The following is a 13,134-nucleotide window of genomic DNA, read 5'->3' as shown; positions in this document are numbered from 1 at the left end:
CTTGCTTTGTATCCATTGACCTGATAGTGTTTCTTTATCTGGATCCACAATTTTAATTTTAACAAATGTAATGATTATAGATTTTTGTTTTCAGAAGAGGTTAAATTGAAAATATGACTTATCTTTGATTAAAAAAATCCAACACAGTAACTAAACAACTAATTCATCATATGATAAATAATAAATTAGCCACAATACCAATTAATATAGGTTACTATGTGGTGAATTAAAAACAACTCAAAAACCCTGTAAATATTACAGTTAATAAATATACTTAAAAATGTACAAATCCTAATTTATGTCTCAGTAAGTGTATTTATGAGACTTAAGTTTATAATTTTCTATTCTTAACCCTGAAAGGTGGCACTGAAAACTTGAAAAATAGCATATTTTAACATTATTTTCAACAGATTTATCTTATTTGATCTCTCAACAAAGAACATTTGTTTCTCTAGACTGAATAGTAACAGATACAGTAATTGCTTATGTATTTGCTTCCAATTCTTATTCAGTAGCAGTTACTATATTTCATCATGGATGGGTCCAATAAACATAACACAGGCATAATGTAATTAAAATAAATGTAGAATATATAGTACTAGTTTTTATCTTTCAAGCAAATAATTACGAGAAATATGGAACATTTCTAGAGATTTACTTCTGGCATGAGCGAGTGTGGAAATAGCTAATAAATAAATAAATCCTCCCTATCACAAATCTAACAAGTGCTAACAAGTTAGTTAGCTTAATCAGACCACAGCGACTCTTTCTGTCAGAGTCTTCTTTCTGTTGTTCTAAAATTGATGAAAGACCTATAAGAAAAGTCTAAATTAATATATTTATGGACAATACAAATATCTGTGGGAACTGTTAACACACAAGAAGGTTTACAATGTTTTTATTATTGATAAAACTTTCTTAAAGTAGAAATTGACAGCTACAGAATAAGTACAATTCTAAGATTTTAAGAGTTAAAATGAATTTGAACAGGTACTTACTATTGAAATACTGAAAGTCTTTCCTTGTTGTGTTTTTGTGTTGTCAACAAATGTAACAAACTTTCCAAATTTCCATTGTGTGTTCCAGATCTTGTCACAAAAACATAATTTTTCACATTAGTTGTTTAAACTCTTTCTCACCATTTTTTTTTTGTGATAAATTTTGAAGATTTTAATGAAAATTGCAGTTGTGACTATTTTATATAAAAATTTCAAGCAAAAAATTCATTTATTCAACCATGCAAAATCCTAAAGTTGAACTGTATGGCTGAATAAATCAAAATAGAGTTTTTGCTTACATGTTTCCATGGAAAACTATGTCATGAACTGGGAAGCCCTAGATGAGTTGGCATGGAATGATCCATATATGTACACAGATTGCTGTGGGTAAATGAACATTATAGTATTTCATAAGTAAGTACTCATTTGAAATTATCTTGATTCTAAAAATGCAAAATTCAATGCCCCTAAAATGCAGTAAACCAAAAAAATGGAGATGAGAAACACTGATAGTGAATGTCATACAGAAAAAAATTATACGTCGGAAGACAAGTAAACAGTTCTCTCAACTACTATAAGGAAGTACCCACATTGAGCTTATAAGGAATACCACATCTTGCTATTGTAGAGGACATTTCTCATGAAATGGCCACCAACAGGTATTAGGAATACTATATGTTGCTCTTGTAGAAGATAGTTTTCATGAGATGGCCACCAACAAGTATTAGGAATACCATGTCTTGCTCCTGTAGAGGATAGTACCCAAGAGATCGCCATGAACAGGTAGGAAGAATACTATGTTTTGTTCCTGTAGAGGACGGTTCTCATGAATGCAGTCCAGTCAAATATTATGAGTAAATATGCTCCGAGCTGTAGCCCCTCTCTTCATCCACAGCTAAAAACAAACCAACTAGTTAAATTAGTGGGCATTCAGAGATTATCAAATAAAGACCCAGCCATTTGTGCAAAGGGTTTCAAATTTCCTTATCCACAGTTTGAGGATCAGATAACAATAAGCTCCTTCAAAAACCAAGGTAAAGTTGAAAGTTTGAGATGGCGAATGAGTAGATGAAGAAGACCCTACTAAAAGGGCCAGAGGAATCAGAAACATGAGGAATTGCTTTTATCTCTAAAAGCATCAGCCATAATCTGTGTGGAGGGAAAAATAAATAAATAAAGATTTCAAAAATGAATCTGATAAAAGAACTAATACCTAAAGGTACAACAGAAATTAATCCAAGATTTAAATGTTAATACACAGGTAAAAAAAGAAAAAGAGTAATCAAGACTTGATCAAGAGCACAACTTGCTGGTAAATCCTGTTCCTGAGACAAAGGTTAATAAAGCCTGTGAGAATGAAACATTTTTCTTGAATAGAAGAAAGAGGATGATAAAGTGATGACACAAATTGGTGTCCAGGAGACCTTTGTACCAGATATGGACTCATAGAGAAGATTCAGTACTAAATACATTGGCCAATAAAGATCAAGACCAGAACTACTGGAACTCTGTACATCATGAGTAGGCTGCTGAAATAAGTTTAAAGAAATATTTATACAGAATCATCACAGTGGAGTATCAGTTTCAGAAGTAGCTTTAAATACATACTTTGTCACAAAAGATTATACACACATGTAAACAGAAAAATTTGAGTTATGGCAACAAAGCAGAACTACTGACACATGCACATTAAGTCATGTGGAAAACGAAAGAGTGTAAAGTTATCAGTAAGTGCTCTTCAGTTTATGAAGGATGTTTAGAATTTTGAGACAGTGGTTGACAGCATGAAAGCACGATCTAAGAAGGCTTAAGGTATTTTCGAGTTATGGCTAACCGATTCAAAAATTTAGTTTTCAAAAAGATAAATGAGATTAGTTACTGTTAACAAGCCTTTGGTTGTTCTTCTGTACATTTTAACCTACACATCAATAATATTAGTCTAATATTACATTCTTTTGTAACAAATTGTTGAGATACCTTTAGTGACTAAAAAACATAATTCTTCAGCATTAAGTAATATGTAAGTGATTCAGTCAAACTTTGAAATGAGAAGTATTTGATGAGGTACCAGATGATAATTGACAGATTATGCTAGGACAAGTTTGAGAAACAAGTTAATCACTCTTGAAATCAAAATTCTTTTTCTAAATGTTTACCACAACCTTGTAGACTATATACGTGATTAACGGACTTGTTTCAATCTTACCCGCTGCTTTTAGTTTAGCACATTCTTCGTTAAGAGAATCAACAGATTCTTCCAACAAGCGTCTCTTGTTCTCCACATCCTGCATGGACTCTTGCAGTGACTTCACCTTGGCTTCATACTAAAGACATATGTAAGCCAATGAACAGTGAGGATTACATTGCTGGGCATTTCATACTAAAATGTGATAAAAATATAATCTAAGTGCTTTTTATGTTAATAATTAAATAATCTAAAACCTCTTAAGTGAATAGCAGAACGTTTAATTTCACTAAATTTTTATATTTTGTCTGTTATCGTCTAGTCTAACACCAGGTATAGTGAAAACAGCAATGTGGGGTAAAATGAAACAATAAAAATATTAAATATATCTAAATTACCCTTTTAACTTGTTTCTAGAATGACTACACATTGTAAAAGACACCTACACACTATCTATTCTTACAGCAGAGCTACGTAGGTGACTTAGGACCTCTCTCTCCCTCTCACTACACCAAGAGCCATCTATCACAGCCAGATAAGCTTACATAAACAAATGATAAAGTTATAAGAAGAAAATCACAAGTAACTTGTTTAAACCTAGTCTAGTAAGTTTCTAAGTTTTATGTTTTAGTTGATTTTATAATGAGGAATAAAAATTCAGATAAAACTAAGATATTTAATTCCTTATGCCTGGACTCTTGTTTTAAGGGTTTTGTTTAGTTTAGCAGGTAGGTCAGCCCAGATGGACCAAAAGGTCCCTTGTTGTCATTTATTATTTATGTTTCATGAGGAGACGTGGCATTACAAAATATAATTATTTTCTATTCCATGCAATCTATAACACATAATGTCATGCACAAAAAGTACAATGTCGTGAATCAACTATGATGAGACTTTCTAATTAAATTACGAGTTAAAAAACTGTTTGCTACAAAAACACAATGAAACCGAGGGTAAATATTTTCAAACCAGATGTCTGGATGAGATAGTCTGGTGAAAAATTCAGTAAATTAGAATCTTCTCTTTTATTGGTTATAAAAAAATCACATGAGAGAGCAAAAAGGTCTAAAAATTGGTAGTCCCAAATGACAACGTATAGTGTGACAGACACGAGTAAAGACTGAATTAATTAACACTTTCAAGTTAACATTTACTTAACAATTGAAACTGAATTATAAACACAAATTTGATGCCAAGTTTATTGACAAACAATGATAACAATTTTTAAATTAAATTTTGAATTGTAACTCAATAAAAATATTCTGAAGTGCATATTAACCCACATGCTTAGGGTTAACCAGTGTCAATGAAGCATCACCTGGTAGCTTGTACCATAGTATTAATAAGTTAGTGAAGCCACTATGGTAAATAAAACTATTACACTTTATGACTAGTGATCACTACAGTACAGTAAATGAACCTATTACACTAACGGTTACTGCGTCAAAGTGAAACCTGACAATAACTGTTACTGCGTCAAGGTGAAACCTGACAATAACTGTTACTGCGTCAAGGTGAAACCTGACAATAACTGTTACTGCGTCAAGGTGAAACCTGACAATAACTGTTACTGCATTGATATAAAACCTGACACTAATGGTTATGGTGCTAAGCCAAATGTTATGTTTAAAATAAAATACATCACTATAAATCAAGTTTACCTACTTACATCTCTTTCTGCTTTACAGTTTAAAGCAAATGTACACAAGATTTACAACAGGCAACACATGAAGAAACAAGTAACAAAAAAGGTATGAATTACAGTGCGACTTAATTTTGTTGTTAATCTTCAAAGATTGATAATAAATTCTACTGGTATAAGAATAATAGAACATTGGATTCACCAAACCATCTTACAATGTCCACTAATTACTTGGTGACTTTTGATCAGAACAACACTGGGTGTTGACAGCTTCATCAAGTACTTTGAAGATACCACTAAATATATACTAGGTTTCACAAAGTGATAACAAGCTTTATCAGTCATGTACAAAGCTAAACACTATAGAAGACACTGTATTATACCTACCTAATTCCCAAAGCTACACATTAACAAGACTTTGTGCTGGACCTACCTAATTCCCAAAGCTACACATTAACAAGACTTTGTGCTGGACCTACCTAATTCCCAAAGCTACACATTAACAAGACTTTGTGCTGGACCTACCTAATTCCCAAAGCTACACATTAACAAGACTTTGTGCTGGACCTACCTAATTCCCAAAGCTACACATTAACAAGACTTTGTGCTGGACCTACCTAATTCCCAAAGCTACACATTAACAAGACTTTGTGCTGGACCTACCTAATTCCCAAAGCTACACATTAACAAGACTTTGTGCTGGACCTACCTAATTCCCAAAGCTACACATTAACAAGACTTTGTGCTGTACCTACCTAATTCCCAAAGCTACACATTAACAAGACTTTGTGCTTTACCTACCTAATTCATAAAGCTAAATTTTAACAACATCGTATTGTACTTACCTAATTCACCTAGAAAATAACGAAGAGGACAGTACTGTTTACCTGACTAATCAGAAGACGACACTGAATCACTTCTTTCTGGTTGGCCTCAATTTTCTTGTTACAATCTGACTGAAAGCTCGCTAACTGTTGACATTTCTGTTAACAGAAGCAAGTATTACAATTAACCTTGTACACAGTGTCAAAATTTTTCCTATGAATGAAATATCAGAATTAATCTTTTATAAAATATTTCAGATTAAAGTTCTGAAAAACTCTTTAGAAAATATTTTGATTGTTGCACTAAAACAAAAAAATTATAAAGAAATTAACTGTAAGTAAAATATAATATCCTAGAGTAACTTCAGATTGTACTTTATATACCTAAAATTAATATCAGTTAATTGTTACATGCAAAATATAAGGTTGAAATCTGCTTACAAAATCTGAAGAAAAATATATACAAAATCAGATGAACAGTAGTGTATGAAAATATTGATAGTCATACATAGAACATAAAATATAAGATTGATAGTCATGCATAAAATATAAGGTTGATAGCTATACATCAAACAAAGCTGAAAACAAATTTCTTGAACACATTTTAGTTGCCACTACTATATTAAAAACTAGTAATAACAGTCTTCTAGGTTATAAGCTACAATAAATTCAAATATTTCTCCAGAAACGGCAACCACCTATTAAGTGGACTCTACTAAAAAATAGAATTGAGGTTACAAAAAACCGACAAACTACAAGAAACAAAAAAAAAAAAGCTCTTAGTTGGTTTTTAAAGAATAAATGATTTTTGTCCATCTATTGTGGAAATTATAAAAATTTAATTTTTTTTCACCATCTTCTTATTAAGATAAAGAAAAATGTAACCAACTGTAGATAGAATTACTTGCTTTACTAACACACTCTATATATGTAGCAGGTGATCTCCCATATAAGCATGTGTACACAAGCGACATACATAGTCCTACAAAACCTACCTGAGTTAAACTTGTAACTTCAGTCTTCATCTTGCTAATGTATAAACGAGCAAGAGTAAATTCCTCTTCAACTTTTCCACTCATATCTGATGATGGCTGCAAATAATTGCAAAAAAACTAGCATTTTTATACTAGTAGGTTTTTTAAAGATATAAAATTACTAAAAAATTAAAAACACTAAACAGAAAATTATTTGTTTTTGACACAAAACTTTCTTGGTGATAATTAGAGGTCAGTAAAAAATTAAATTCAAACTAAAATATCTTTTGTAGTAGATGGCATATTTACAAATCACTATATAGCACCTGAAAGTGTAACTTTATGTTTTAAATAATATATAAGACAGCCATTAAATCAATGAAATTACTATGGCATAACAACAAAGTAATTGAAAATAAATAGGATACTAGAGCTGAGCAACTAACACATTTATAACATAATATCCAATATATTTTCAAATACAGTAGTTCAGTATTAAAAAAAGAAACATCACCCTAAATTGTTGTACCTGGAGATGTTTATCAAATTAAATAAAAGGTCATAAGAAAATGTTTTAAAAAGAAAGCTGAAATTCCATGATTGGTCTTAGGAGACCAAATGATCAGTAGAATGTAATTAACCAAAAAGTCTTAAAATAAATAACTTATAAATTTTCACTTATCTCCATGCTGCTCTGTCTGAAATAATAAAAAATATCTCCTTAGCATTGTACCCATACTTTTACAGGAATCAATATAATATTACATGTACAGAAAGATAAGAATGAGATGGATGTATATATTCTAATTTTTCAAACATAACAGCACACAGTGAAGTATTTTTGGTGTAAATTCATTATCTTATGAAAAGTCTTTAAAACACAGATACGATACTTACCTTCATATCTATCGTGTTTCCACCAAGGATGCCCCCAACTTCCCCCAAATCCTTTAAGAGATTAGCCAACATCTCAGTAACTCGTTTCCGTTGGTGGATATTGTGGTCCCTCTGCTGCTGCAATTCATTCTCAACTGAATTTAGCTGTGACTGTAAAAAAAAATAAAAAATGTTTTATTAAAATCTTTGATAATATTATTTTTAAGTAAGAACTACAATTATCTACCCATAATCCCTGAACAAAAAAATGAGGGTAGGAGGCAGATCAAACTTTGTTTAACTATGTTTGCCTACTAATTGTAAAAAAGAGCAAGAAAAGCAGTCCAACTATTCTCTTTTAGTGAAACATACAGAACTGAGCACTAGATAACAATCTTATGAGTCATGTCAACAGGATTGACCCTCATAGGCAATCTTACATAGTGGACAGACTGAACAATTGCCAGAGCCCTTGATGCTATACCTTTTAATCTACTTTTGGAAATGTAGTATCTGTTTTCACTATAATTTCTTCTGATAGGTATGTGATTAATGTATTAATTAATTTGTTTTGCAACTAGCTTCTTTTGCTCCTTAAGCCATTTGCACATAATCAAGCTGGCCCTAAGATTTCTTATCATTATAGGGCTTCATTTACTGAATTCTGCCAAAAGTTCAATAATAACTAAAAATATGCTCACCCTTCATATGGAAGGCTCAAAGAAGATACAAGAAGCTTTCTGTACTAATGCCATGCTGCTTCTTTAACTTCCCTTACTGTTGATTAATAAATTAGAACACTGTTAATCACGTAACTAGTTCCCTAGTGCCGATCAAACACGAGCATTGTTAATCACGCAACTAGTTTGCTAGTGCCGATCAAACACGGGCATTGTTAATCAAGTAACTAGTTTGCTAGTGCTGATTAAACATGGACATTGTTAATCAAGTAACTAATTTACTAAGCTGTCTGTCATCAAGATGTAATGATTGGTTTACTAGTGCTAATCAAATATGAGCACTGTTCATCAGATAACCAGTTTACCAAGCTGTCTGTTATCAAGATGTAATGGTTGATAAAACTTTCACCTTCCCATCTTGCAATTTTAACTCACTTACCCAAGCCTAAATGTACAACAACTAATAACTACAAGAAACAAGCCTACTTACAAGCTTCTGACAAAGTTCCTCAGTAAGGTTTTCAACATCTCTATCTTTCGTCTCTACCTCCTGTGATTTCTGATCATAGTTAACTGCCAGTTCTTCCAAGGCTTGAAGAACTTCCTTCACTTCTTCTTTAGCTGATTCATTCTCTTGTTGTATTCTATTCATTTCCTGTTGCAGTGACTCATAATCTCGTCGTGTAGAAGTGATAAGCTATTTAAGAAAGACACTTGATTACAAATATGTCTATTAAAATGCTATCGTTTGAACATAAAACAGTACTAATTTGTTATGTAAGGTTTTTATTATTTGGTGAAGTATTCAACATAATAAGCAGTACATATTTTATTACTTAAAACACCACTAAGTGCAAATTTCTAGGTTTACACATCTAAATGGATAGCAATAAAGGTTATTTAATATATTTTTTGCTCTTACCCAATCAAATTTTGCCCAGAAAAAGTTACCTCTATCAAAAATACAAACTAAAGACAAGCACTTGAATATATCAAAAATACAAACTAAAGACAAGCACTTGAATAAAAACATTATATTTCAATAGAAATTTCATGAACTTAGCAAGAGTAACAAATACATTTTATAAAGGCTAACAATCTATTTATATGTCTAATGACATTTGTTCAAGTTTCTAGTTTTGTTAGAATTTACCATCTTTGAAAAATTCTTTTAATAAAAATCATTGAAATTCTGGATTATTATCATGTTATTTTTAATTAATGATACAGTGCAGAAAATTATCCTTAACTCAAAAACATGAATGTTAATAAGCATTCAGGTTTAGTGAAAGTAATAAAAGATATTGGGGAAGTTTGAGAAGCAAGTTTCATCAGAAGTTTCTTAAACATTGTACTGGTCACTTTCTGATAACTGCCTCCTTGCACCAACTTGACCACAAGTGTTAACATCCACTGGGGTCCTATTGCACTATTTAACTATAGGAAGTTCCAATAGCATAGTAAAGAAATTCAGAGTAGAATGAAGTACACAACTGTCCTCCTGTAAGTTACAGACAATTTCTATTCCTGTGGAATGGAATGACTTTCAGCATTTTATTTTAGTGTTCAGCTGTGGATGGGAAAAAATAAATGGATCAAAATTTCTATTCCTGTGGAACCTGACAATTAGAACAGGATTCCTTTGGATGTGGTAAAGGAAGTTAGCTTAATGGAGTTTAAGAGAAGGTTTAATAAATATGTGAATGATAAGGGCTGACTTTCAGCATTTTATTTTAGTGTTCAGCTGTGGATGGGAAAGAATAAATGGATCAAAAGATTCTTTGTTGTCATTAAAATAGTTACATGTACATGTTCCAAAGTTTTGTTTTTTTTAACTAGAATCCATGTTTCTCAGTTTTCTGTGCAGCTACTATATACAGTTTGAAGTAAAAATATATTCAACATTTAAAAAATAACCTAATTTTTCATCATTTACTACTTACCCAATAATTAAGTGTAACAAGTAACAAGCTTATAATAATGTAAAAACTAATAGGGTAATAACATTGGTATAAAAAAGTAACAGGCTGGTAACGACAGCAAAGCAAATGACAAGGTGATAACAATAGTAATAACAAGTCATAGGCTAGTAACTATAATGTAACAAGTAACAAGCTAGTAATTATAGCAGAGCAAATAATAGGCTGGTAATGATAGTGTAGCATATAATAGACTGGTTGTTAACAGGCTGATAATAATAATAATAATAGTAACAGGCTGATAACAATAATAATAATAATAATAATAATAATAATAACCAGTAACAGGCTAATAACAACAATAATGTAGAAAGTAACAGGTGGGAAATGATGGTGTATGACGTAACAGGCAAACACCGATGGTGAAGCAAGTAACAGACCGATAACAATAGTAATAACAAGTAACATCATTCATAATATATTTATTATAGGCTTTGTATTTTTAGTTGTTTAGTATACAGACCTCTTCTTGTTCCAACATTTGTTCTTTTAACTTCTCAATAAGCTGACTCTGACGATCAATTTCATCATCCCTTTCATCCAACTGACTAAAGAGACGAGACTGCTCTTCTTGAAATTTGGCTCGCTCCTCATTAGTCATTGGTTCGACAGATACTGGTGGTGGAGTAGACTCGGGCAAGCTGATAATGCTTGTCTCAAGGTCCTTGCTTGGTAGCTGCTCATTGTGTGGCACTGTTTCACCTTGTTTAACAATACTTTATTGCTAGCCTTCAAGTCCCAACACATTTTTACTTACTAGAATTAATTTAATATGATTAAGTTAAATGAAGCAATAAACTAGAAACTAAAAAGAGTCTGCAACTTCATTATGTTTGAACCTTTCACAAAATTCCCAACACATCAAAAGGGAAAAAGAAATTAGTTCAGTTTATATACAAGTTATTTATTTAGTGAAAAACCTACCTTACAATCACTGCAGTCTTCTATGACTAGTTACATGTTGCAAAAATTATTTTTATATTCCTACATTAAAATAGTTAGAAAATTAACTCTAAATAGTATTTATTCCACTTTGCAACAAAAACAATTATACACTATACTTAAGTTTTCTTGTAGCTACCAAACACTTACAGAGTGTAATTTTGTGAAGTAAAAAAATTATGCTTATATAATTATAATGCAACTGCAATTATTGACTTTTGATCTCACAAATTGGAACTCCCCTTTCAAATATTCTACATATGGGCCTCACTGTTACATTTCTATCTTACAACAATCTCATCCCACATTCCACTGCAGGTTACTGTTTTGTAACCAGTTTAACTTTTAATGTTTTACAATACTAAATAACAGTATAACTAGTCCTTTTAACTCCTGTTAGAATAAAACATTCTGGAATCTTTACCACTAGATCAGTTTGTAAAAGAGATCAGTCCTTTATTTAATATTTTCATAAAAACTATTCCTTCAAAGCTACTACCTACCACTCCTCCAGCGGTTTAATTCAGATTCAGCACATTCTAACCGAGCCTTAAGTTTAGTGTTTTTTCCTTTTCTTTTTCATATCTCTGCTTCCATTCTTCTGCTGTTAGTTCTTCATTGACAATGACATTGTTTGTTATGGTTTTGGCCCTGAAAAAGATAAAACAAACATTTTATAAAGGTTAAAACAAAAAGTATACAACAATCTCAAAGCAAAATAAAGTATACAAGATAAGGCTTTTGCCATAATGATGAGTTGCTTCTAAAACCAAATAGTAAACCTATTATAGTCATCCACTTATAGTTTTGCTTATAACGTTTATGCATCAATAAACTTGTTCACCAAGAAACTGTTTGTTGCTCTATTATCATGTTATATGAATAAACCTAGCATCAAAACAAAGATAATAAATCAAATTTTAATATCTTAATGTTATAAGGAAATGGTTAAAAATTCTCAATCTCCATAATACCATAATCATGACATTTGTTCTCTAGGTCTTCTATAATTTTTATTAATACCTCTCTCTGCAGTACAGAATTTAATGTAAATTACTTATTATAATATAAATATTATTACAACAAAAGCTAATCTTTATAGCCTTCAAACTTAATTGTTTATGGAGACTAGAGTCAGACCCACGTACCCTACTATTTCACAAATTGTATTTTATACTATTACTTATAACTAACAAGATGGAAAAGTTTTAATCTATAGAAGGATATTATTTTATATATAAAGTATTGTCTATTGTCTTCAGTTTCAGGGTTTATATCATAGTGTTCAGGTCAAGAAGTATTAGGAATTATTTTAACACTGTTACGCCAAAGTTAAATAGCATTTAAATTATGACAGTTATCGGACAATATTTGCTTCACGTATATTGTTATTCTGGGTTCTTAGGTGCATTATTTAAGTAAATTCAAATTATTTATTGTACTAGTATCACCATCATAAAACAAGGGCCTAAATTTCATTGATAACTGAAAACACTCAAGTATTTTATTTCTTGTGTATTCTTTATATGTTATTATAAAAGTAAATAAAATATAAAAATAGACTTACTATGTTAGATAAAAGTTTTAATTCATAAAATAATCATTATAAAACTTCTTCACAAGTTATGCTTGTGAGCAGCTTGAGCATTCATCATTCAATATGGTAGCAAGCTATGCGTGTGCTGAGTAGTTTACAATCTTTATGGCAGGATTATTAGTTAGGCATGATTCAAAGGACAATAAAATTAAGTGAAAACAGATTATACTGTTACAAGGTTTACATTATTTAAATAAACAATTTCTAGAAAGAAAAGAAGGTAATTTTAATTTATATTTTTTTTATGTTGGTTACAAGGTGGGTCGAATTGACTGATAGCTAGAATCAATTAAGTGTAAATTAGTTGTATTTTCTAATAAATATATTTTACAATGCTGCTGTATGGAATACTTCAGTTATACACTTGATAAAGAAAGAATGTAATGTAAAAACAGTACTGAATATAAAATTAACAAATAATACATAGTGAAAATGAC

The 13,134-nt window shown here is 30.9% G+C and overlaps 1 pseudogene across 1 annotated transcript in view; it reads right to left on the bottom strand.

Annotated features, from left to right (window-relative positions):
- Positions 1-13,134, bottom strand: part of LOC143252432 (kinesin heavy chain-like) — a 50,880-nt pseudogene that overhangs the window by 9,309 nt on the left and 28,437 nt on the right. The window contains exons 11-17 of the transcript XR_013028992.1: positions 11,604-11,751; positions 10,622-10,860; positions 8,670-8,876; positions 7,521-7,670; positions 6,645-6,740; positions 5,713-5,808; positions 3,205-3,322 (exon numbers count right to left, since the gene is read on the bottom strand). The product of XR_013028992.1 is annotated as a kinesin heavy chain-like (transcript). The remainder of the gene's footprint in view (positions 1-3,204; positions 3,323-5,712; positions 5,809-6,644; positions 6,741-7,520; positions 7,671-8,669; positions 8,877-10,621; positions 10,861-11,603; positions 11,752-13,134) is intronic.

Source organism: Tachypleus tridentatus, chromosome 6 (genome assembly GCF_004210375.1).
Source record: "Tachypleus tridentatus isolate NWPU-2018 chromosome 6, ASM421037v1, whole genome shotgun sequence".
NCBI classification, from domain to species: Eukaryota; Metazoa; Arthropoda; class Merostomata; order Xiphosura; family Limulidae; genus Tachypleus; species Tachypleus tridentatus.
The sequence above is the reverse complement of the archived record's forward strand: the minus strand, read 5'-3'. Positions and strand labels throughout refer to the sequence as shown.